We start from the raw sequence: 23,932 nt of genomic DNA on the forward strand, positions 1-23,932 counted from the left end.
GTATTGTGACGGTTAATATGATATAATGTTGTATCAGATGGTAATTCCGTGGTACCTTTGATAGAATGTAATATATAATATATAAATTATATACTATTAATAAATTATGTATAATGTGTGAGTGTAATGGTAATACGTTATTTTTTTTCCCATTTGGAAATGTCTGAAAACCCATAGCGATTCTCATAATAACCAGCAGATGGCGACAAATCCTGATTAAAAATATTATTAGTACGTGTCCTGTTTATGTCACGTGCTGCTGCTGATCTGAAAAACCATATTTGTTTTACTGAATATATCTCGTCAGTATAAGTGGCCAGTTTCACTTTTTATATATTTTATATACTATTTGAATAAAAACGTGACTTTTCTAGCTTTCTATTTGCAACAAAACCCTCACAAGCTTAATCACTTCTTAACTTCACCTCTTTCTTTTCTCCAGACTTCCACATGTTTGACCCTTTCTTTTCCCCTCACCTCCATTATAATGACCCTAAAGTCACCTTTACTTTGTAAAGCTTACGAAGAGGTGAAGAGTTACTCTTTAAACCGGAGCAATCAGATGATTGTTGACCAGAGCTGTAGTGTCTCATTGTAAGACATGTACCTTCAAGGCTCTGAACATCTGAAACAGGTACGGCTGCTTTGGGGATCGTTTTATCTTGTAATGTTTATAGAGCAGAAGGCCAGAGGTCTGACAGTCTCAGGGTCAGTTAACAGACGCGTTTACAGTGCTCAAGGGAAGACAACACTGAGACTTTTCATCAGCTTCAGATTTCACTGTGGCTCATTATGACATCATACATTACCTCAAAATAATTATTGCCGACCATAAAATATTTGAGGTTTAAGGGTTCACGGAGACACACACACACACACATTTAGAGAAGGGGAAAATATGGCTTCATTAATGAAAACACAACACAGCAGATCAGATTATTAATGCCTGTGACACACACACACACACACACACAAACAAACTTTTTTTTTTTTTTTAAATCCCACACACAAACAAACCTCAAACCTGTACAATAAAGCCCATTCCTGTCAGAAATAGCAACCAAAACTGCCCAGTTTGGCAGATTTACCCAAATAACCATTTTGTAAAAGTATATATAAATTTTTAATCGGCTACTAATTCTTTAATATAAATATTTAAAAAACTGTCTAAATGTAATTCTTAAAAACTTTCTCAATATCAACACTAAAGAACCAAATTAACCCTGATAAAACGACAAATACACATTTAAAAAAATATATGCATACAATGAAAAATATTTTATTGTACAATATTTATTTATTCACATTATATTCTTCATATAATCCATTTAAAACATTTCCTCCTCATTTCATCTGCTATTAATCAACAAACACACATCTGTTTGTCATGATGAAGATTTATTACCGTTTTCAAGCTGCACAAATCAGACCAAATGTCTGTTCTTACAGCGAAAGCACTTCCCTATCAATGTTTATAAAGGACTTTGTTTATTTGGGATGAATTATGATAATCTGGGTATTGAATTATGAAAATACACTGACTTGAAGTCTAAATATGTAATCTATTCATACACTGATTTCCCTGAAGAGTGTAAACATCGTGAATCTGTTTTGTCTGTTTGAACCAGTGGGGTCTGTAATACCTGTGTTAATATTATTATAAAACAATCCACCACGAGTGAAACATCTATTAGAATGAAATATTAACAATATAACAGATGAACACTTAAACATAAATCATTCTCTCACTGTTTTTGATTTGGAAAAAAACTCTCCGCAGGGTAACCGATATGTTTTTCACCATAGATAGAATGGTATAAGAAACACAAGAGATAGAGAGCAATGGGTTGAGTTTTTTCTCTGGAAGAAACAGGAAACTGAGATGCCATTTCCTGATATTTCCGTTCATGTCTGGCAGTCTGTGGCACAGTGATCCGACTTCAGCTGAGCTGGAAATATAAACATTTTGAACATGTTGTTGTTCTTTTCTCTTTCCCTTCATTTTGTGTTCCCTTCATTTCACTGTTGTCAAAGACATGAAGAACTTTGAAGGTTTTGAAAAAATGAAACAAATTCGAAAAGCAAATTCCAAAACGTGCAACATGTGAGTGATATTTCAGATTTGATGTAAGGAAGTTAAAAGTCTTGTTTTTGTGCAAAACAGGTCTTGGATTGATACGTAAGGATCAGATCAGTGTGTGTGTGTGTGTGTGTGTGTGGTATTGTGTGTGCTTGTGTGCACTGAAGTGTGTTTAATCAGTGATTAGCAGCTGAATGTTCATGAATTTCTGCTCAGAGAGGTGAAGCAGAGAGAGCAAGAGCTCAGCTTTAACCCTTTCTCTGTCCCTCTGTCCTCTGACCTCTGCTCTCTTTCATCTGTCCTCCTCTCTTCCGCTGTGGAATCTCAAGATTGTCCCGTCAGGTCATTCATCCTCCACCAGTCAAGCTCTAGTGTTAAAAAACACTAAATGAACACTAAACACTTCATTATGCACACCATTACTGACTACACAAAACAACTGCATACTTCACTTTACAAAGTCATAGAAATCACAATATTTGCAGTGCTCTTCAGATTAGTAAAAATACACTAAAAAATACTGCACTGTAAAAAAAAAAAAAAAAAAAAAAGTTGAGCAAACTGAAAAGTTTAAGGCAACCAGCTTCAGCAGATTTTTGAGTTTTCTCAACTTTTTGTTGTATAAACTTAAAACAACAAGTTGAGAAAACTCAAAAATCTCCTACAAAAATAATTTGAGAAAACATCTTGGTTACATATGTAACCTTGGCTCCCTGAATAGGGAACGAGATGCTGCGATGACGTCATTGCTTTGGGAACACCTTTAGTGTGACAAATGTCTGAAGCCTTTATATAATCACGCCAATTTCACTGGCCAAAGAGCGCTTAGCATTGTCCCCCACGCATATGTACGTATGCTATACGTATGCTATATCAGTGTGCCGCGCGTTATTTCCAATATGACGAAGGAAGCGCTATCAAAGGTACGGAACGGCCCGCATCGGAGCATCTCGTTCCCTATTCAGGGAGCCAAGGTTACATACGTAACCGAGATGTTCCCTTTCATAGGTTCACTTCAATGCTGCGATGACATCATCGCTTTGGGAACGCCATACCATAACGCCTTACGTACCTTTAGATAGTTGGAGACAAAAAAATAAGATCAAGCGGATAAGACCCGGGAGCCAGGAGCCGTCTTCACGTCCAGACTGTAGAACTTGATGAAAGTGCTAGGAGAGGACCATCCTTCCGCAGCACAAACATCTTCCATCGAAGACCCCTTCAGGAAGGCCTGAGAAGAGGCCACTGCTCTAGTAGAGTGAGCACGTACCCCTAGAGGCGAAGTCAAGCCACACGCCTCGTAGGCCAGAGAGATAGCCTCCACTATCCAATGCGACATTCGCTGTTTAGTGACAGCAGAGCCTCTGCTCTTACCACCAAAACACACGAACAACTGGTCAGATCCACGCCACTGAGCAATGCGGTCGACATAGTGCCCTCACTGGGCAAAGTCTCATGCTATCTGACCCCGCATGCGCAGGGGAGAAAGCCTCTAAGACCATTTGCTGAAAGCGAAATGGATTCAAAGCGACCTTAGGAACATAATCAGGCCTAGGTCGAAGTAAGACTTTAACCAGCCCTGGGGCAAAGTCCATACACAAAGGGCTGATGGAGAGAGCCTGGAGATCCACCAAGCCACCAAGAGAACAGTCTTGAGGGTCAACAATTTCTCTGACACTGACTTCAACGGCTCAAAAGGATGGCCCGTCAGGCCTTCCAAAATGATCAATAAGTCCCAAGAAGGAACTCATGCCTGGTGGAAAGGCCTAAGCCGTTGTGAACCCTGCATAAAACAGGAAACCAAGGGATGATGGCCCACTGAAACATTTTCTACGGGTGCATGCCCGCACATACACCTTAAGAGTAGCGGGGGTCACTCCCTCAGAAAAACGACTCTAAAGAAACTCCAGCACTGAACTGATGGGGCAATGAACTGGATCCAGAACGCGTTGTCTACACCAAGAGGCAAAAAGTCTCCACTTGAAAACATAGAAGCGTCTTGTGGAGGGAGCCCTAGAATTAATGATAGTGGAGGTAATCTCAGCCGAGAGACCGGAGCACATTAACGCATTCCACTCAGGGGCCACACCCATAACTTCCATAATTCCGGCCGAGGATGCCAAATCATGCCCCGAGCTTGTGTCAACAGATCGTGTCTAAGGGGAACCTCCCAAGGAGGGCCGACTAGCAGACTGACCAGGTCCGAGAACCACGACTGGGTGGGCCACCACAGGGCCACTAACAGCAAATGCTCCACTCTGTCTGATCGTACTCTGAACAGAACTACTGGGAGCAGCCGGATTGGGAGAAAAGCCTACAGACTGGTTCTGGGACATTTTTGGGCCAGAGCATCCAGGCCTAGAGGTGACGGGGGAGATAGGGAAAACCAGAGCGGGCAGTACATAGTCCTGCTCGAAGCAAACAAATCCACTTCCGCTCGGCCGAACCTCTGCCATATGAGATTCACCACCTGAGGGTGAAATCTTCACTCCCCGTCCTCCAGCCTCTGTCTCGAGAGCAAGTCCGCTCCTGAGTTCAGGTGACCTGGGACTGCTCTGATCGACAGGAATTTGGTTTGAGCCCAAAGAAGAACACTCCTCACCAGCCTGCACAGGGGGCAAGAATGTAATCCCCCCTGCCGATTCAGGTATGAAACCACTGTCATGTTGTTCATCCTGACTAACACATGACAGCCTTTCAACTGTGGTAAGAACTGTTTGAGAGCCAGGAAGACTGCCAGTAGCTCCAAACGATTTATGTGCCAGCCCCGATGCTCCTCTGTCCAAACTCCACGGACTGGGCGTCCTTGATGGACCGCTCCCCAGCCTGTCAGAGACGCATCCGTCGTGATTGTTTTGCGACGACAACAGGCCCTCAGCTGGACTCCTTTCTGAAGGAACTGGGGTCTCATCCACGGCTTTAGGTGGATGAGACCAAAGTCTCCAAAGGAGGGCCTGACCTCCGAAGACGAGCTAAGAAATCAGGAACTGCTACTAGGAGCCTGAGAACAAGAGGCCTTGACCGTCGAACTCAGGTCTATGCGTTTGCGTGGGCGAGCCGGTGGGTGAGACCTAGGACCACAATCCTTATGAGGGGATGCCATAGGCGATGGTTCACCATGCTGAACCTCCCGGTGATGATGTACAGATGATGAGCGTGAACGAACCACTGGCCTACGCAGGATGAGCTGGCGAAAGGCAGCAGACTGCTGTTTTGCTGACCGAAACTTTTTTTGTGACTGAAACCCCAAATAGGCCATCCTTAGAAATGGGAGCGTCCAAGAGAAAAGTCTTGTCCTTCTCTTTAATGTCCGTGAGAGTGAGCCAAAGGTGGCACTCAACTGACACCATACCTGCCATGGACCTACCCACTGCTCGAGCTGTATATTTGGTAGCTCTAAGCTCTAATCTGTAGCTCTCCTGAGCTCCTTAAAAGCCTCAGGAATAAGGCCTTCCCCTTCATCCAGCTCCTTGAGAAGCTCTGCCTGATAGGCTTGGAGCACACCCATAGAATGCAGCGTGGCCACAGCCTGCCCAGCAGCCATGTAAGATTTCCCGATTAAACTGGAAGTAATCCTACATGGCTTGGACGATAACAGAGGGTATGACTTCCTTCCAAGATGAATTTGGCGCGAGATGTGTCGCGAGAGTCTCTTTGATGGCCGGCATCGCCGCATAACCGTGTTCCACGATATTAGAAACAGTGGCGAAACCAGCGGCAGCGGCATTAGTAATATGCGCCGGGAAAGGTTGTTTCAAAGACCTCGAAACCTCTTGGTGGATGTCTTGAAAGAAAGGAAGAGGCCTACGGGGCTGGGATGGAGTATGACTAGTAAAAAACCGGTCATCCAATTTAGATTGGGCCTGGTTTTTCGTCGGCTCACTCTCCCAATCTAACCCCAGCTTGTCCACCGCCCGCGTCACAACGTCTAACAGCTCGTTGTAAGACGGGGAATTGCGTTTTTCCTGTCCGCTTGGAGGGAGGGAACTGCATGATTCAGCCAATAAATCCTCTGAATCTGAGGCCGCGGTGGACAACACGTCGTCGTCATACAGCTCACAACCGAAGGAAACTGCATTACGGGCCTCCAAAGTTGGCTGCAAATCATCATTGACGAAAACAACCGGCTCCACGTAATGCTCTTCGAGCTCCTGAACATGGCCTGGGAGAGAGCGTGAGGAAAGGAGAATACTCCTTCTTCCTGCTCTCCATAGGCTCTGACTCGCATGCGACACCCCAAGCGATCGTCTCATGTGGTGCCTCGGCAACCGCAGAAACGGGACGGCGGGAGTTAGACGTGAGGCCTGATTTGGAAAAGACTGTGAGCCTCGAGCACAATACTTTTAGCCGCAGGCTATCACAGTGTTGACAATTAGAGAGGCCGCTAAGCGCCGCTTGAGCGTGATGAAGGCCCAAACATAGCACACACCTGTCATGTGTGTCTCCTGCTGTGATAAACCTTTCACACGGCTTGATGCATCTCCTGTGGCTCATCGTGTCCGCTGAGAGGAGTAAACTGCTCGAAGAAATAGCTGAGAACATGACGAGAACGCTTTCCGACGGGCAACAGATGATTCGCTTCCTGAAGGAATTGAAATCTGATGAAATAGCACGCGGCACGCTGATATAGTATACGTACGTATGCATGGGGGGCGGTGTTAAGCACTATTTGGCCAATGTAATTGGCGCAATGGTATAAGGGCTTTACATTCTTCACACCGGAGGTGTTCCCAAAGCGATGACGTCATCGCAGCATTGAAGTGAACCAATGAAAGGGAACTCAAAAATCTCCTACAAAAATAATTTTAGAAAACTCAAAAATCTGCTGAAGCTGGTTGCCTTAAACATTTAAGTTTTTAAGTTTTAACTTTTTTTTTCTACAGTGTGTAATAAACAATACTGTTGCACACTTGCCCTAACGTAAACCACTATACCCATATGGCATAAAATATGATAATATAATAGTTTATATAATATATTTTTTTTTAAAGCAAAAATATAAACTGTAAATATTTAATATTATAGTAGATTGGTCACCAGTGCCAGTTTATTCATTTATGTTATTATTATATTATTATTATTTATGTATGACTCTGTTCTGTATGTTGCAATTTTCTTACAATAGGGGGAGTAATTAATTAATTTATCTATATAGGTATTTATAAATCATCATATTTATTTACACATTTAAATTCTAAAAAAAAAAAAAAAAAAGGAAATAAGATAGATAATAGGATAATAAGATAATAGATTCACACAGGTTTCAAAACACAGGTGTCACTGAATCATGTGCAATTTTTTTTTATTTTATTTTATTTGCATTAAGGAATTAAGATGCTGATCTTTTGATCTTAAATCTGCTCCTTTGGGAACAAGATTTTTCTTTGGACTCATCCGCTGCACCTGTCCTCCCTCACACACACACACACACACACAGACAGTGATTTATTGGGGGTCGACTGCTGTGTATGTAAACAGACTGAGGGTCACGTAACCTCAGAGAGCCTGACTTCTTATCTACACCACACACACGCAGAAGGAGCGAGAGAAACTCAATTGTTTTACCATCTCGAAGTGGAAGAATATTCACAGCAGAGAAACACATGAATCAGTGTGTCCTGATGATAAACGAAGCGCAGACGGTCGGAAGTGGACATTCGCTACAGATAAATGTACACACCTGTTACACACATGCACAGAAACACACCGACTGTCAAACAACATCATGAAGATCCGCCCTGAAAAGACAGAGAAGCCAAAGACTAGACAAAATTATTTTAAAAATTGAATTTGAAAACACCAAAACATAACCGACTTATTAGAAACAGTGCTTCTCAATTGATTCAGGACACAGATTTGTAGTTCATTTTACAAAAATCAAACATTTAAATCAAAAATTGACTTTAAGATGGGCTCTTCTGACCAACTGCAACCACATCCAGAGTTCAGTTTAAAGATGGTCAGCTGACCTGGGGCCGAGGAGAGAGTTTCAGGTCACATGCAACGTTTGGATTTCTATGATGTTCTATGTGTTGTTTTGCATATTCTGCTCTCTTTGGTTGATTCCAAAAAAAGTAAGGACAAAAGCAGGTACAATTATCTAGCTGGCTAACATAGATCTTGTAGAAATTGTGAGAATGAATTGTGATAGAAATGTCTTGAATGTATGTATATAATGCCATAAGCTTGCTTTAATTTTTTTATAATGTTTTTATTAGTTTCTTTGTTTGTTTTTTTGTATATATTATTTTATATAAAAAAAATATATTATAAAGTAATTATATTAATATATTAATGCAAAATAAATATAATCATCCATTTTTTTGTTTTACATTTCGCACTCTTCTCTTGTATCTCTGCTCACAGGAATAATAAGAGTGTCTTCAATAGGTTGAGAATTACATTTAAAAAAAAAACAGTAATGTTTTGCATTATATGCCATCTTCATATAATAAAATGCAAACACAATGAAAATTATTTATTAATTAAAAAATAAATAAAATGTAATAAAATAATTGGTCGCCGTGATTTTGCCAAGTAAGACATGTTCCTGGATCAACATCTTTTGTTGATCCTGGATCAACATTATTGTCCAAAAATATAGACTTAACCCAATCTCTACCCCTAAACCTAACCCTACCCATAATTTATTCCTAAAATCAGTGAGAAATGATAGCTGATTAACAAGGGTGTCGAAGCACCTAACCCTGATCATAAGCCTAAAACTTACATTTCCTGAAAAGTTATCCCTCAATTCTGATTGGTTGATTGGAATGACGTTCCAGGATCAACAAAGATGTTGATCCAGGAACATGTTGTACTTGGTGAAATCACGCTCACCATATAAACATACAGGTGCATCTCAATAAATTATAATGTCGTGAAAAAGTTAATTTTTTCTTGTAAGTTATTTCAAAAAGTGAAACTTTCATATATTCTAGATTCATTGCATGTAAAGTAAAACATTTCAAAAGTTTTTTGTTTTAATTTTGATGATTAGAGTTTACAGCTCATGAAAGTCAAAAATCAGTAACTCAAAATATTAGAATATTTACATTTGAGTTTCAATTAATGACCATCCCTACAGTATAAATTCCGGGTATCTCTTGTTCTTTGAAACCACAATAATGGAGAAGACTGCTGACTTGGCAATGATCCAGAAGACGAACATTGACGCCCTCCACAAAGAGGGTAAGTCACAGAGGGTCATTACTGAAAGGTCTGGCTGTTTACAGAGTGCTGTATCAAAGCATATTAAATGCAAAGTTGACTGGAAGGAATAATTTGGGTAGGAAAAGGTGCACAAACAACAGGGATGACTGCAAGCTTGAGAATACTGTCAAGCAAAGCTGATTCAAACACTTGTGAGAGCTTCACAAGGAGTGAACTGAAGCTGGAGTTAGTGCATCAAGAGTCACCACGCTCAGACGTCTTCAGGAAAAGGGCTACCAAGCCACTTCTGAAGCAGAGACAACGTCAGAAGCATCTTACCTGGGCTGTGGAGAAAAAGAACTGGACTGTTGCTCAGTGGTCCAAAGTCCTCTTTTCAGATGAAAGTAAATTTTGCATTTCATTTGGAAATCAAGGTCCCAGAGTCTGGAGGAAGAGTGGAGAGGCACAGAATCCATGTTGCTTGAAGTCCAGTGTGAAGTTTCCACAGTCAGTGATGATTTGGGCTGCCATGTCATCTGCTGGTGTTGGTCCACTGTGTTTTCTGAAGTCCACAGTCAACGCAGCCATCTACCAGGAAATTTTAGAGCACTTCATGCTTCCTTCTGTTGACAAGCTTTATGGAGATGCTGATTTCATTTTCCAGCAGGACTTGGCACCTGCCCACACTGCCAAAGGTACCAAAAGCTGGTTCAATGACCATAGTGTTACCGTGCTTGATTAGCCAGCAAACTTGCCTGACCTGAACCCCATAGAGAATCTATGGGGTATTGTCAAGAGGAAGATGAGAGACACCAGACCCAACAATGCAGATGAGCTGAAGGATGCTATCAAAGAAACCTGGGCTTCCATACCACCTCAGCAGTGCCACAAACTGATCACCTCCATGCCACGCCGAACTGAGGCAGTAATTAAAGCAAAAGGAGCCCCTACCGAGTATTGAGTACATATACAGTAAATGAACATACTTTCCAGAAGGCCAACAATTCACTAAAAATGTTTTTTTTACTGGTCTTATGAAGTATTCTAATTTGTTGAGATAGTGAATTGGTGGGTTTTTGTTAAATGTGAGCCAAAATCATCACAATTAAAAGAACCAAGGACTTCAGACTTCAAAACTACTTCAGTCTGTGTGCATTGAATTTATTTAATACACGAGTTTCACAATTTGAGTTGAATTACTGAAATAAATGAACTTTTCCACGACATTCTAATTTATTGAGATGCACCTGTATATATATATATATATATATATACAGTGAGGAAAATAAGTATTTAAACACCCTGCTATTTTGCAAGTTCTCCCACTTAGAAATCATGGAGGGGTCTGAAATTGTCATCATAGGTGCATGTCCACTGTGAGAGACATAATCTAAAAAAAAATCCAGAAATCACAATGTATGATTTTTAACTATTTATTTGTATGATACAGCTGCAAATAAGTATTTGAACACCTGTCTATCAGCTAGAATTCTGACCCTCAAAGACCTGTTAGTCTGCCTTTAAAATGTCCACCTCCACTCCATTTATTATCCTAAATTAGATGCACCTGTTTGAGGTCGTTAGCTGCATAAAGACACCTGTCCACCCCATACAATCAGTAAGAATCCAACTACTAACATGGCCAAGACCAAAGACACTAGAGACAAAATTGTACACCTCCACAAGGCTGGAAAGGGCTACGGGAAATTGCCAAGCAGCTTGGTGAAAAAGGTCCACTGTTGGAGCAATCATTAGAAAATGGAAGAAGCTAAACATGACTGTCAATCTCCTCGGACTGGGGCTCCATGCAAGATCTCACCTCGTGGGGTCTCAATGATCCTAAGAAAGGTGAGAAATCAGCCCAGAACTACACGGGAGGAGCTGGTCAATGACCTGAAAAGAGCTGGGACCACCGCTTCCAAGGTTACTGTTGGTAATACACTAAGACGTCATGGTTTGAAATCATGCATGGCACGGAAGGTTCCCCTGCTTAAACCAGCACATGTCCAGGCCCGACTTAAGTTTGCCAATGACCATTTGGATGATCCAGAGGAGTCATGGGAGAAAGTCATGTGGTCAGATGAGACCAAAATAGAACTTTTGGTCATAATTCCACTAAACGTGTTTGGAGGAAGAAGAATGATGAGTACCATCCCAAGAACACCATCCCTACTGTGAAGCATGGGGTGGTAGCATCATGCTTTGGGGTGTTTTTCTGCACATGGGACAGGGCGACTGCACTGTATTAAGGAGAGGATGACCAGGGCCATGTATTGCGAGATTTTGGGGAACAACCTCCTTCCCTCAGTTAGAGCATTGAAGATGGGTCGAGGCTGGGTCTTCCAACATGACAATGACCAAGCACACAGCCAGGATAACCAAGGAGTGGCTCTGTAAGAAGCATATCAAGGTTCTGGCGTGGCCTAGCCAGTCTCCAGACCTAAACCCAATAGAGAATCTTTGGAGGAGCTCAAACTCCGTGTTTCTCAGCGACAGGCCAGAAACCTGACTGATCTAGAGAAGATCTGTGTGGAGGTGGGCCAAAATCCCTCCTGCAGTGTGTGCAAACCTGGTGAAAAACTACAGGAAACGCTTTGACCTCTGTAATTGCAAACAAAGGCTACTGTACCAAATATTAACATTGATTTTCTCAGGTGTTCAAATACTTATTTGCAGCTGTATCATACAAATAAATAGTTAAAAAATCATACATTGTGATTTCTGGATTTTTTTTTTAGATTATGTCTCTCACAGTGGATATGCACCTACGATGACAATTTCAGACCCCTCCATGATCTCTAAGTGGGAGAACTTGCAAAATAGCAGGGTGTTCAAATACTTATTTTCCTCACTGTATATATATATGTGTGTGTGATATGAGTGTCTTAAAATGGGTTGAAAATTGCTTAAAAAATAGTAATGTTTTGCACTATATGCCATAACTGCACTATTTTTTATCATGTTTTAATAAAATGCAAAAATTATTTATTGATTTTAAAAATAATGAAAATCATTTAAACAATTTAATATATTTGTTGTTTTGTTGTTGAAGATAGATAGATAATATTAATTAAATATAAATAATATATAAATATTTTTAAAATAATTTTATATATATATATATATATACACACACACACACACACACACATACATACATACATATACACTTATTTTACACTATTACATTTTATTATTTAAATTATATAATTTATATATTATTTATATTATATTATTTAAATTATTTTTATTTAGAAATATATTAAATAATATGATATTTAACATGTGCTAAGAAGTTTTTTTTAAATAAGTTTTTCATACATATCATGAATGCCTGGTCATATATGATATCATTCTGTGACATTTTAATAATTATCTCTCAATTATCTGTAAAAACATTGTAAATGCTGACATGCAACCGTTCAGGGCTGATGGGACAATTTTGAAATGATGATGTTACAGGAAGGTATCACACTTCCGCTGACAACATCCATTGTTGCCATGGAAAAACAAAATCCATCTGCCAACAAAGTCACCCATAAAACACATCCCAGAATGCAGCGGGGAAATGATGTACGGTGGACAGGATGCAGCGAGGATGTGAGTGAGTGTGCAGAGAAACTCCCGAGGAAAGCCAGAGGAAACTTCAGGGAGTCGGAGAGAAATGCCAACCAATAACTAACATCATCAACAGCCACCAGCTAAATTTACACCTCAGCAGGAAGTGACCTCATGGCCTACATCCTGTCCTGTCTCGCAGCTCTTTTACCCTGGACAGGAAAGAACCACCCAGCGCACATGACTTTTACGTGACCTTTACGTTCTCTTTCGGTAGACGTCGTGCTCATCCAGGCCTCGTGAGCGCACGATCTCAGGGTCAGGAGTGTGTGTGTGTGTTTAGTTTTACATCCTGAGGGCCATCAGACAGGATTTCACAGCCCTGTAACTCTTAAGAGTCTCTCTTTCTCGTGATCTCTCTTCTCTGTTCCCTCTTTTCAAAATGATCCGTATGAAAGTCCACGTAGATATTGAATGACAGGCTGATATTAAAAACCTCACTCACAGTTATGTGATTTTGACCCTGCAGGCTTAAAAGAAGAAGATGGATGTGACAACGTGTAGAAAGAATCTCCATAAAACAGCAACAGGAATCTACAGGGGGCAGACAGAAAGAATAAGGCAACTTTGATGCATTTATATTAATATTGCAATCTGGTAAACATTAAAAAAACTGATCGTTCCGGTCCAGATCTTTGCTAAGCTGAAGTCTCAGTTCAGTGTTTACTAAACTTGAACTTTGTAACACAATAGAAGATGAAAGTGCATATGAATGGAAAAATCTTCCAGCATAAGTATCGTGCTTGAATTTTGCTTAATAAAATAATGTTCTGATTTAAATAAAATGATTTTGTTTCCTTAATATTTGTATTAATATTAGATATTTGTTTAATAATAATAATAACATTGAGTTGTGTAATATATTTTAATATTTATTTGTATAATAACTTGAAATAATAATAATTCATATTATTAACATTTGTAAAATATGGGTAATATTTGGAATAATAATATTAAATAAAATACATAAATATTTTTAAAAAGCACTCAAAATCAAGCTACAGAGAAAGAAAGAAAGAAAGAAAGAATATGGGTATAATGATTCAAAATATAAATTATAAAAATATATATAAATAAACATAATATACTATATATATATATATATATATATATATATACATACACATACATACATACACACACAGGCATTTGACATTATATATATTATGTATTATAACATATATATTATATAATATATTACTGTTAAAAAGAAATAAATAAATATGAGTTGTGTAATATACACATATATATTTTTATATTTATTTGTATAATAATTTGCAATAAGAAAAAAGAAAGAAAGAAAGAAAGGCATCCTATATAATCTTTACATTTATGGTAGCCTATATATAAAAGGTTATTGAATCTTTCAAAATAAAAACTTTCCCAGCAAAACATAATAACATAAGTAGATAAATAGGGGTCGCTATATACAGTATATACAATATCATGGACGTAATATTATGATGACTGGCATTAGTTAAATATTTTCTCAGTCACACGATTATCTAATAAAGCCCATGGATCGGGTTCAGAGGCAGTGAGAGAGTGTTTATCTGTGGGAATATGTCTGTTTTAAGGTCTTTGCCATCTGGGTTCACATGCTGAGAGCAGGAACAAAAGGCCAAGAGAAGGAAGTTACAAGCAGAGGCGACCCAAAATAACGAGTGAAAAGAAAAACAGCAGGAGGGAGAGAAAGACAAATAAATAAATCACAGGTGGAGCTGAGACTAGACGCTACGGCATACACCTGACAACACAGAGTCACAGAACAACACCAGCACACACTCCTGCAAGTCCAGATCTGTTTCTGTGCTACTGTTAACACAGAGTAAATCAACCCACTCCCACACAAACACAAGCACGCTGGACGGGAAAAGAGGTCATTCACTGCAGACTAAGCATTTGTGATCGTGTACAGCGGCCACAAAATTATTTGGACACTTAAAGGAATAGTTGTCCCAAAAATAAAAATGTGCTGAAAATGTACTCATCCTCAGGCCATCCAGATGAGTTTGTTTCTTCATCAGAACAGATTTGGAGAAATTTCACTTCACTTTCTCACCAATGGATCCTCTGCAGTGAATGGGTGCCGTCAGAATGAGAGTCCAAACAGCTGATAAAAACATCACAATAATTCACAAGTAATCCACACGACTCCCGTCCATCAGTTAACATCTTGTGAAGTGAAAAGCTGCATGTTTCTAAGAAACAAATTCAGCATTAAGACGTTTTAACTTCAAACGAGTCCTCTATCTTGCTTTCTCCAGTGAAAAAAAAATCATCTTGTCTGAATCAGGAGAGAAATATGCACAGATCAAACATCGTTTACGAGCAAAAACAGTCCAAAACAGCTCTAAACAAATATGTGGGTGGGTTTTGATGTGAGAGGACAACGGGGGATGGATGTTTTCACTGGAGGAAGCGTTATTATGGATTATGGACTCATATTTTGGCCAGAAGTGACAGTTGAACCTTAAAAACGTCCCAATCATGGATTTGTTTCTTAGAAACATGCAGCTTTTCACTTCACAAGATGTTAACTGATGGACTGGAGTGGTGTGGATTACTTGTGGATTATTGTGATTTTTTTATCAGATGTTTGGACTCTCATTCTGACGGCACCCATTCACTGCAGAGGATACACTGGCGAGCAAGTGGTGGAATGCTACATTTCTCCAAATCTGTTATGATGAAGAAACAAATTCATCTATATCTTGGATGGCTTGAGGGTGAGTAAAGTTTCAGTGTTTTTGAGGCCAGTGGATGTTTATGCAGTTTAACAGATTACAGCCTCTTTGTGCAATCTCAAATTGATGATCGAATAATAAAACATCCAATTTGATTCACTTTCTCCATGATGTCACCATCGTTCAGTGTGTCTGACTGCGGTGTACCACAGCCGTTTGCTTTTTGTGTAAGATTAGTAGCGTGTGTTTTGCCATACAGAGTGAAATTCTATCCTCTGCACGCTGTCTGCATAACACTTCAAATAAACTGCCTTCAGTTTCTTCCTCTATGCTGATTTTAGTATTACTGATATAGTTGTGGTTATATTTTGAATTCTATTTTATTTTTCAGTTTTGTTTTCTTTTTAACTTTAATTTAAGTTTAGGTTTAGTTATTGTAATGTTGTTGTTTTTTAAAATATGGTATATACAGTATATATTTTTTATTACGCTTTAGCTTTTTGTTTTATTTAGTTTTAGTTATTTTAATAATTTATCTTAAATGAAACTATAGCTGAAATAAAATAAGTTTATTTTATTATATTATATTTTATTTCAGTTAATGTTTATTTTATTTCTAGTAAAAAAATACGTTTTTTTTTTTTTTTATGGTTTTAGTTTTAGTTAGTGATAATAAACCTGATGCTGACTGCAACAAATTCCATCTATTTACAGCTACAATTCACCCAAAAATGCAAATTCAAATTGACGGTAGCCACTGACTTCCGTAGTATGGAAAAAAATAAAAATACTATAGAAGTCAATGGCTACCGTCAACTTTTTGGTTACCAACATTCTTCAAAATATCTTCTTTTGTGTTCATCAGAAGAAAGAAGCTCATTCATGTTTGGAACAACTTTAGTTTGAGTAAATTATGACAGAATTCTCATTTTTGGGTGAACTATCCATCTAAACTGGAGATGATGTGAAATAGAAAGTCAGTAGCAGCATATCTTTGGTGGGTGTGTTTCAGGATTCAGTATTGTTGGCCATGCAGGAGGGCAGCCATGCTGAAATCACTTCCTGTCTTTGTTCCTGACATTATTTTCAGGCTTTGGAATGTAATTCCTTAGAGACGTGAATGTAAAGGCCCAGAACAACTAATGTCTAAAAGTCTATCAACATCTTGTTTCATTCTTGTCTAGCTCACTCACTGCATACAGTTGTCATGTAAACATGAAATATGGTGTTTGAGCATGTGTTTGGGTCAATATGACTCTGTATTTTCAGTATTCATAGTCTGTGTGTGAGAGATGGTTATTTCTCTGTAGGAAACGTCTGTCAGCACTGAAGCGATTTGAGGGTTACTGCACATTTTCCACCCAACATTAATATCACCGTGTGTGTGTGTGTGTGTGTGTGTGTGTGTGAGAGAGAAAAACAATTCTTTCTGTTGAACAACCCAACTCAGATCAGCACACAAAGTTTTCGTATTGTGCAATTTAACATACATTTAACATTATGTCTTACAGGCTATACTTCTGAAAGCCAATTTGTTAAAAATCTCCTTAAAAATATAAAACATGACAAACACCAGAATTTTTCACACTATTTGAAATTTACATGTCGGCCAAATTATATTCTGCTTTAAATATACTAATATGAACAGCTTAGTTTACAGCTTGGGTTTAGCAAACATACATCTCTCTTTCATTTTCATTTATCACATTTAAAAAAAAAAAAAGAAAAAAAAAATCAATACAAAATAATGTTTCAATGTAAATATTTCATATAAATATTGGTATATTATAAAAAAGGTAACACTTTACAATAAAGTCCTATTATTTAACGTTAGCCAATGCATTACCTACATTTTGCAATGCATTTGTTACAGAATTAATATGTGTTGACATTAGTTAATGAAAATACTGTTCATTGTTAGTTCAAGTCCATTAAATAATACTATCAGATACAACTTTTGATTTTAATAGTGCATTAGTAAATGTTGAAAATAATATTAACTAAGATTAATAAATGCTTTAGAAGGATTTTTCATCATGTTAACCAATGCTAACAAATAAAACCTTGTTGTAAAGTGTTACTAAATACAATTACTAATTACAATAAAAATGTCAAATAAGTAAATGTACACAGTGTTATTTCAGTATCATTGAATCATAATTTGATTTTAATATATTTTGATTTGATTTGATTTTTAGTTTAATAATTTTGTGTGTGTTTGTCTTTTTTATTAGTTTCTGTTTTAAAATGTCTACATGGTTTTATTTTTTTCTGTTTAGTTATCTTAGCACATCAGGTTAAACTAAATGAAAGTGAGAAATGTTTCCATGGCAACTACCTGAAATAGAATAAGTTTTTGTATATTTCATTTTATTTCAATTAACGTTTATTTTATTTTATTTCAAATAACAAAAATGCTTTTAATGGTAATAAACCTGGTACATTCTCCCTAACATGAACTAAAAAGGTAAAACAACATGTTATTTGCTTTGTTTTTTCATATAGTAAAAGTGATATAGTAAACTCAACACTGACAGCTTAAACTGAAAGCACCTTGAGACCACCAATACTAAAGTCTCCCTAAACACACTCACACACTGTGCACCTCATGAAGTCACACATCCAGGGCGCGAGGTTCATTAAAAACGTTTCAGAACTGTCACTATCTGTGACTTTCTGTCAGCAGAACTATTAACTAAAATAACACACATGCACACGCACCTGGGGGGAATTATGGTAATGCATAACATACATCATAAACACAAACACACAGATCAGTTGTTTAACTGAATTGAAATGCATGACATTACAAGTCCGGTCAAGCAGATATTTGCATATGAATACTAATGAACCTCTGATTGGTTCCTTATGGAACTCATAACAGCGCAGACAGCCAATCATCTGTGGGAATTAGCATTGAGATGAAAAGCATGACCTTTGATTCGCTGTGTCAGCACCTGAGCTGCAATAACACGCTTGAATGAAAACTGAGCAGCCAAACTCCAAACACATGTCTAGAATGACACACTAACTATTATATATGAAAGAAGTATGTGCACTACTGGAAAGTGTGGAGTCGGTAGGATCTTTTTTTTTTTTTTTGGAAAAAAAAATCTCCTATGCTCACCAAGGCTGCATTTATTTGATTAAAAATATATATTTTAAAACTTTTAAAATTATGAAATATTTTTGCAATTTAAAATAAGTGTTTTCTATTTTAATATATATTTAAAATGTAATTTATTCCTGTGATGCAAGCTGAATTTTCAGCATCAATACTCCAGTCTTGATCCTTAATAAGGATAATTCTAATATGCTGATTTGAATCATTTCTTATTATTATTACTGTTGAAAACAGTTGTACTGCTGCATATTTGGAATGTGCGGAATATGTGGAAACTGCAACACATTTATTTTTAATTTATCTTTTCATTTTCTTGCTGACCAGAAACGTCTGAACGGTTGTGCATACTATGCACACTATACACATAACCTTATATTTCAAGTGCGATGAATGCACTATCATATCTAATATGATAACTTTTGATTTACTTATTTTACCAGACTGCCATGAGTAAAGACATTTTCACACAATGGATTAAAATGATCAAATAAAAGAGATGGAAACTGAATTAAACATACAACATAGTGAGATCGTGTGACAGCAATTCAGCATACTATACTGTCTAAACACTTCCATACTGAGTACAGTTATATTTAACAGTAGTTATATTTATACTATTTTTACACTCTAGGCACTAGAGTGTATTTAGTAAGCACTATGTAGCATAAACTGTGCAGTAAGCATGTTAAATGAGTGAAAGAAACAATGGGAGAGAGAGTTTAAAAAAACACTTGTCACTGCTGGAAAAATGAACATACTATCCACTACGTGTGTGTGTGTGTGTGTGTGTGTGTGTGTGTGTGTGTGTGTGTGTTATTGAAGGGATTCAGTGTCTAAACACTGTAAAGTCCAGGAGTCAATGTGAGTTCAGGAACAGCAGACACATGTTCTGTCTTTCACTCAGTTTATTTCTCTTTTCTTCTCTCTAACTCTCATTTTCTAATGTTCTCTCCCAGAGGAACATTACTCAGAAGCCACTCTTAGATAATGAATTTCTCAGTTATGATTCATTAAAGCATCAACTTTGTCTAAGACATTTCTCCTAAAGATCTTTGGTAGAAAAATAGTTGACAATGTAGAGTACTGTAAGAGTATAGCGCATCTAATTAATAGACATAGCAAATACCAGATATATTTTCCTTGGAAGAACTTGATTTTTTTTAAATTTTATTTGTTGACTTTAGATTCTGTACTTCTCCTCAACTTTTTCAACTTTTTACAGTAAAGAGTTGGCACGGATAGCAATGCCAAGGTTGTGGTTTAGATTACCAGGGAATGCATGAATTAATGAAATGTATACCTTCAATGCAATGTGAGTTGCTTTGGATAAAAGCGTCTGCAAATGCATAGATTATTAAGTAATGCAACAATTATTAAATATGAATGCAAATTGCCGACAGCATCTGATACTGAGGAAAGTTCTCCCCTTCTCTCTGAAAATCAATGCTGACACAGATATTCTGTGAAGCATTATGAGTGTATTGTAGATATGTGTGTGTGTGTGTGCGTGCTGTTCCACTGCTTCCCTCAGCACTGAGGAATCTGGTTGCTATAATGAATGAGCCAATTTGACATATTTCCACAAACACACTCACACATGTAAAACCATATGTGCTCACACACACACACACACACACACCGTCGTCTTTTCCAGTGGTGACGTGTGACAGCAGGTTCCTGTTTGACAGGATTGTGCAAAACTGCTGAAAGTTTTTATACAGTCAGATAATGATTCACCACTGAGATCTAAAATATGAACGTAGCTCAGGATCTATAAACATCATTTACTGATAGATAGATAGATAGATAGATAGATAGATAGATAGATAGATAGATAGATAGATAGATAGATATACTGCTGATCAAAAGTTTGGGGTCAGGAAAATTTTTTAAATTTTTTTTAAAGAAGTCTCTTCTGCTCACCAAGGCTGCATTTATTTGATCAAGCAATACAGTAAAACCTCTAAAATTATGAAATATTATTACAATTTAAAATAAAGGTTTTCTATTTGAATATATGTTAAAATGTAATTTATTCCTGTGATGCAAAGCTGAATTTTCAGCATCATTACTCCAGTCTTCAGTGTCACATGATCCTTCAGAAATCATTCTAATATGCTGATTTGCTGCTAAAAACATTTCTTAATATTATCAATATTGAAACTCATGCTGTTTGATATTTTTGTGCAAATGGTAATTTGTTGAGGTTTTGTTGATGAATAGAAAGCCCAAAAGACAACATTTATTTGAAATAGAAACCTACGTAAGATTTCTATGTAAAAATAGAAATCATAAATAGTACATTTTAAAAAATATGAATGTCTTTATTGTCACTTTTGATCAATTTAATGCAATTTAATGCATCTTTGCTAAAGAACAGATAGATAGATAGATAGATAGATAGATAGATAGATAGATAGATAGATAGATACTCTCTGACAAAAGCTGATCAAACTGAGACTTTTAAAACAGGAAATCCTAAATGTCTCAGTCAAAGCACAAATAAAAGCACAGATTTTTACAAAGGATTATGGAAATGAAAAGTTGATTGTCCATAACAATAATGTTTACTTTATATCTTGCCCTTCCCATCTTCCTCTTTTTGAATAATCAATTGAAATATGTTTCATTAGAGGTACACTGATTAATCAATCAAATTAATGGCAGAAGCCAAAAAAAAAAAAGAACATGTTGCTTTTATAATTAACAGTAAATGAACAGCATCTGTGGCATGATCTCTCCGAACAGATCATTTTGTCTTCTCTCGTTCTCTTCAGCTCTTACTCTCTGAATCCGCCGCTTTCCCGCCCGGCTCTCACGCTGACGCAGGACTCTTTCCTTTAAGCTCTTACTCTCATTGTTCACTGTGACCCAAAGCACAATCTTCCTCTTCCACACACTTCCTGCTTCCTGCTTCACAGGAAGCGCTGTGCAGAGCCATTTCCTCCACTTATTTGGACTAATACATTCAGAATCAGGCTCTTTCGTTCTCTAACACATTCAATAAATATGTGGATCAAAGAAAATCTTTTCAACTCCAGCGTGCGTGTGTATCAGAACACACATCACAAACTGATTAAACCCTGTAAGCATTACAGTGTCAATGTGTCAGAAGTGGAAGCATGAATGCTACGTCCTCCAGACCTCTTTTCTGCTCTGATTTAATCTGATGGTTCAAATCACCAACTCATAACCCCACCCACAGCTATTAAAGGAACACTCCACTTTTTTTGGAAATAGGCTCATTCTCCAACTCCCCCAGAGTTAATAAGTTGAGTTTACCGTTTTGAATCCATTCAGCCGATCTCGGGTCTGGCGATAGCACTTTTAGCATAACAGCATAGATCATTGAATCCGATTAGACCAGTAGCATCGCGTTCAAAAATGACCAAAGAGTTTCGATATTTGTTCTATTTAAAACTTGACTCTTCTGTAGTTATATCGTGTACTAAGACCGGCGGAAAATGAAAAGTTGCGATTTTCTAGGCTGATATGATTAGGAACTATACTCTCATTCCGGCGTAATAATCAAGGAACTTTGCTGCCGTACCATGGCCGCAGCAGGCGCAGTGATATTACGCAGCGCCTGAAAGTAGTCCCCAGCTATATTATAACTAGTTACCTAGCTGGGGACTACTTTATATATAACTACAGAAGAGTCAAGTTTTAAATAGGACAAATATCGAAACTCTTTGGTCATTTTTGAACGCGATGCTACTGGTCTAATCGGATTCAATAATCTATGCTAAACTATGCTAAAAGTGCTATCGCCAGACCCGGAGATCGGCTGAATGGATTCCAAAACGGTAAAACTCAACTTATTAACTCTGGGGGAGTTGGACAATGAGCCTATTTCCAAAAAAAGTGGAGTGTTCCTTTAACCAGACTTAAAGCGATAGTTCACCCAAAATGGTAATGCTGTCATCTTTTACTCACCCTCATGTCCATCCAGACTGACTTTCTTCTGTGGAAAACGAAAAGAGAAATATACTGTAGCAGAAAGAACGGGGAATGATGTGGTCAAGCTCCAAAGAAAGACTAAATTTAACCATAAAATAATCCAAATGTCACATACAGGACTAAATTTAAGATTTATCTACAGCATTTTAACTGCACAAAAATCCATTTAGATTACACTGATTTATAAACAAACAGAATAATAAACGTGATGCATATTTGTCAGTCGTACGTAAACAAAAGATTTTTGTTTTAAATGCACAATAACCAGATTTATATATGTATCATCATAGTTTAAATCTTAACATTGCATTGATTATTGCAATTGAATATCGCTTGTTTCACAGCTAGCCGCATTGAACCATGTTCATTTTTTGTAACTAAATCAATTTTTTACAGCGAACAGATTTATGCTGATTCAAAGCAATTTGAGTAATATGATTATTTAAATAAAATAGATCAAATAGTCAAATAAACAATGCCACGAATTTGCATTACTTGTTTTATGTTGGAAATTTGATATGCAATTCAAATACATAAATCTAAATTTAAGAATAAATATTTTTTAGCGCATACCAGTTTTGTGATCTTTTTTTTTTGGAAAGAATTATGTAATGACTTAAACAATGAAATCTAGCAAATTCCACAGATATTGCTGGCTAAGATTATTTTTCTATTTATTATTATTATTATTAATTTTTTAAACATATATATATATATATATATATATATATATATATATATATATATATATATATATATATATAGTGAAATATTTTAATAATTTAATATTTATTTTAATATATTTTACAGTTTAGTTTTTGTAACAATGTTAAAGCTTTTACTGCTACTTTAGACCAATTTAATACGTCCTTGTTGAATAAAATTATTAATTTATTGCTTGCTTTATTAAAAAAATAAATAATAATAATAAATAAAAAGCCCAAGCTATAGTAGCCTACATGACAGTATGGCAATAAATCAACCGGGCTACATCAAAAAAAAAGAGTAATTTTAAGGGTCAAATCAGACAGGCATCTCTCCTGAAGGTGCCACCTGCACCGTTTCACTTCCATATTCTTGTAAATATTCCTAATATTAGTAGTTGAAAAATCACAGGGCCAAACTGGCGCTGTTTCTGCAGATCAACCCAGTGTGTTTGTGGTCCGATAGAGACGTGATTACCCGTAGAGGGACTTGAGGGGCATGAGGGGAGTGTTTGTGCAGCCAGAGGGTTTATCAGCACCAAACACTTGGAGGATTTCCGGTTTGGGATTGTCCGTCCAATTCCTGAGTTCCACAGGAAGCGCGGAA

General features: G+C 37.2%; 1 long non-coding RNA gene across 1 annotated transcript; it reads right to left on the reverse strand.

The window, feature by feature from the left end:
• Positions 1–1,509: 1,509 nt before the first annotated feature.
• Positions 1,510–23,911, reverse strand: LOC131529081 (uncharacterized). Its single transcript, XR_009267999.1, has 5 exons — positions 23,804–23,911; positions 22,598–22,625; positions 13,296–13,384; positions 2,361–2,448; positions 1,510–1,949 (listed from the first exon to the last, which is right to left on the reverse strand). It is a non-coding gene; the product is annotated as an uncharacterized LOC131529081 (long non-coding RNA).
• Between the last annotated feature and the right edge of the window lie 21 nt (positions 23,912–23,932).

This window comes from Onychostoma macrolepis, chromosome 21, assembly GCF_012432095.1.
Source record: "Onychostoma macrolepis isolate SWU-2019 chromosome 21, ASM1243209v1, whole genome shotgun sequence".
In the NCBI taxonomy this organism is placed as follows: domain Eukaryota; kingdom Metazoa; phylum Chordata; class Actinopteri; order Cypriniformes; family Cyprinidae; genus Onychostoma; species Onychostoma macrolepis.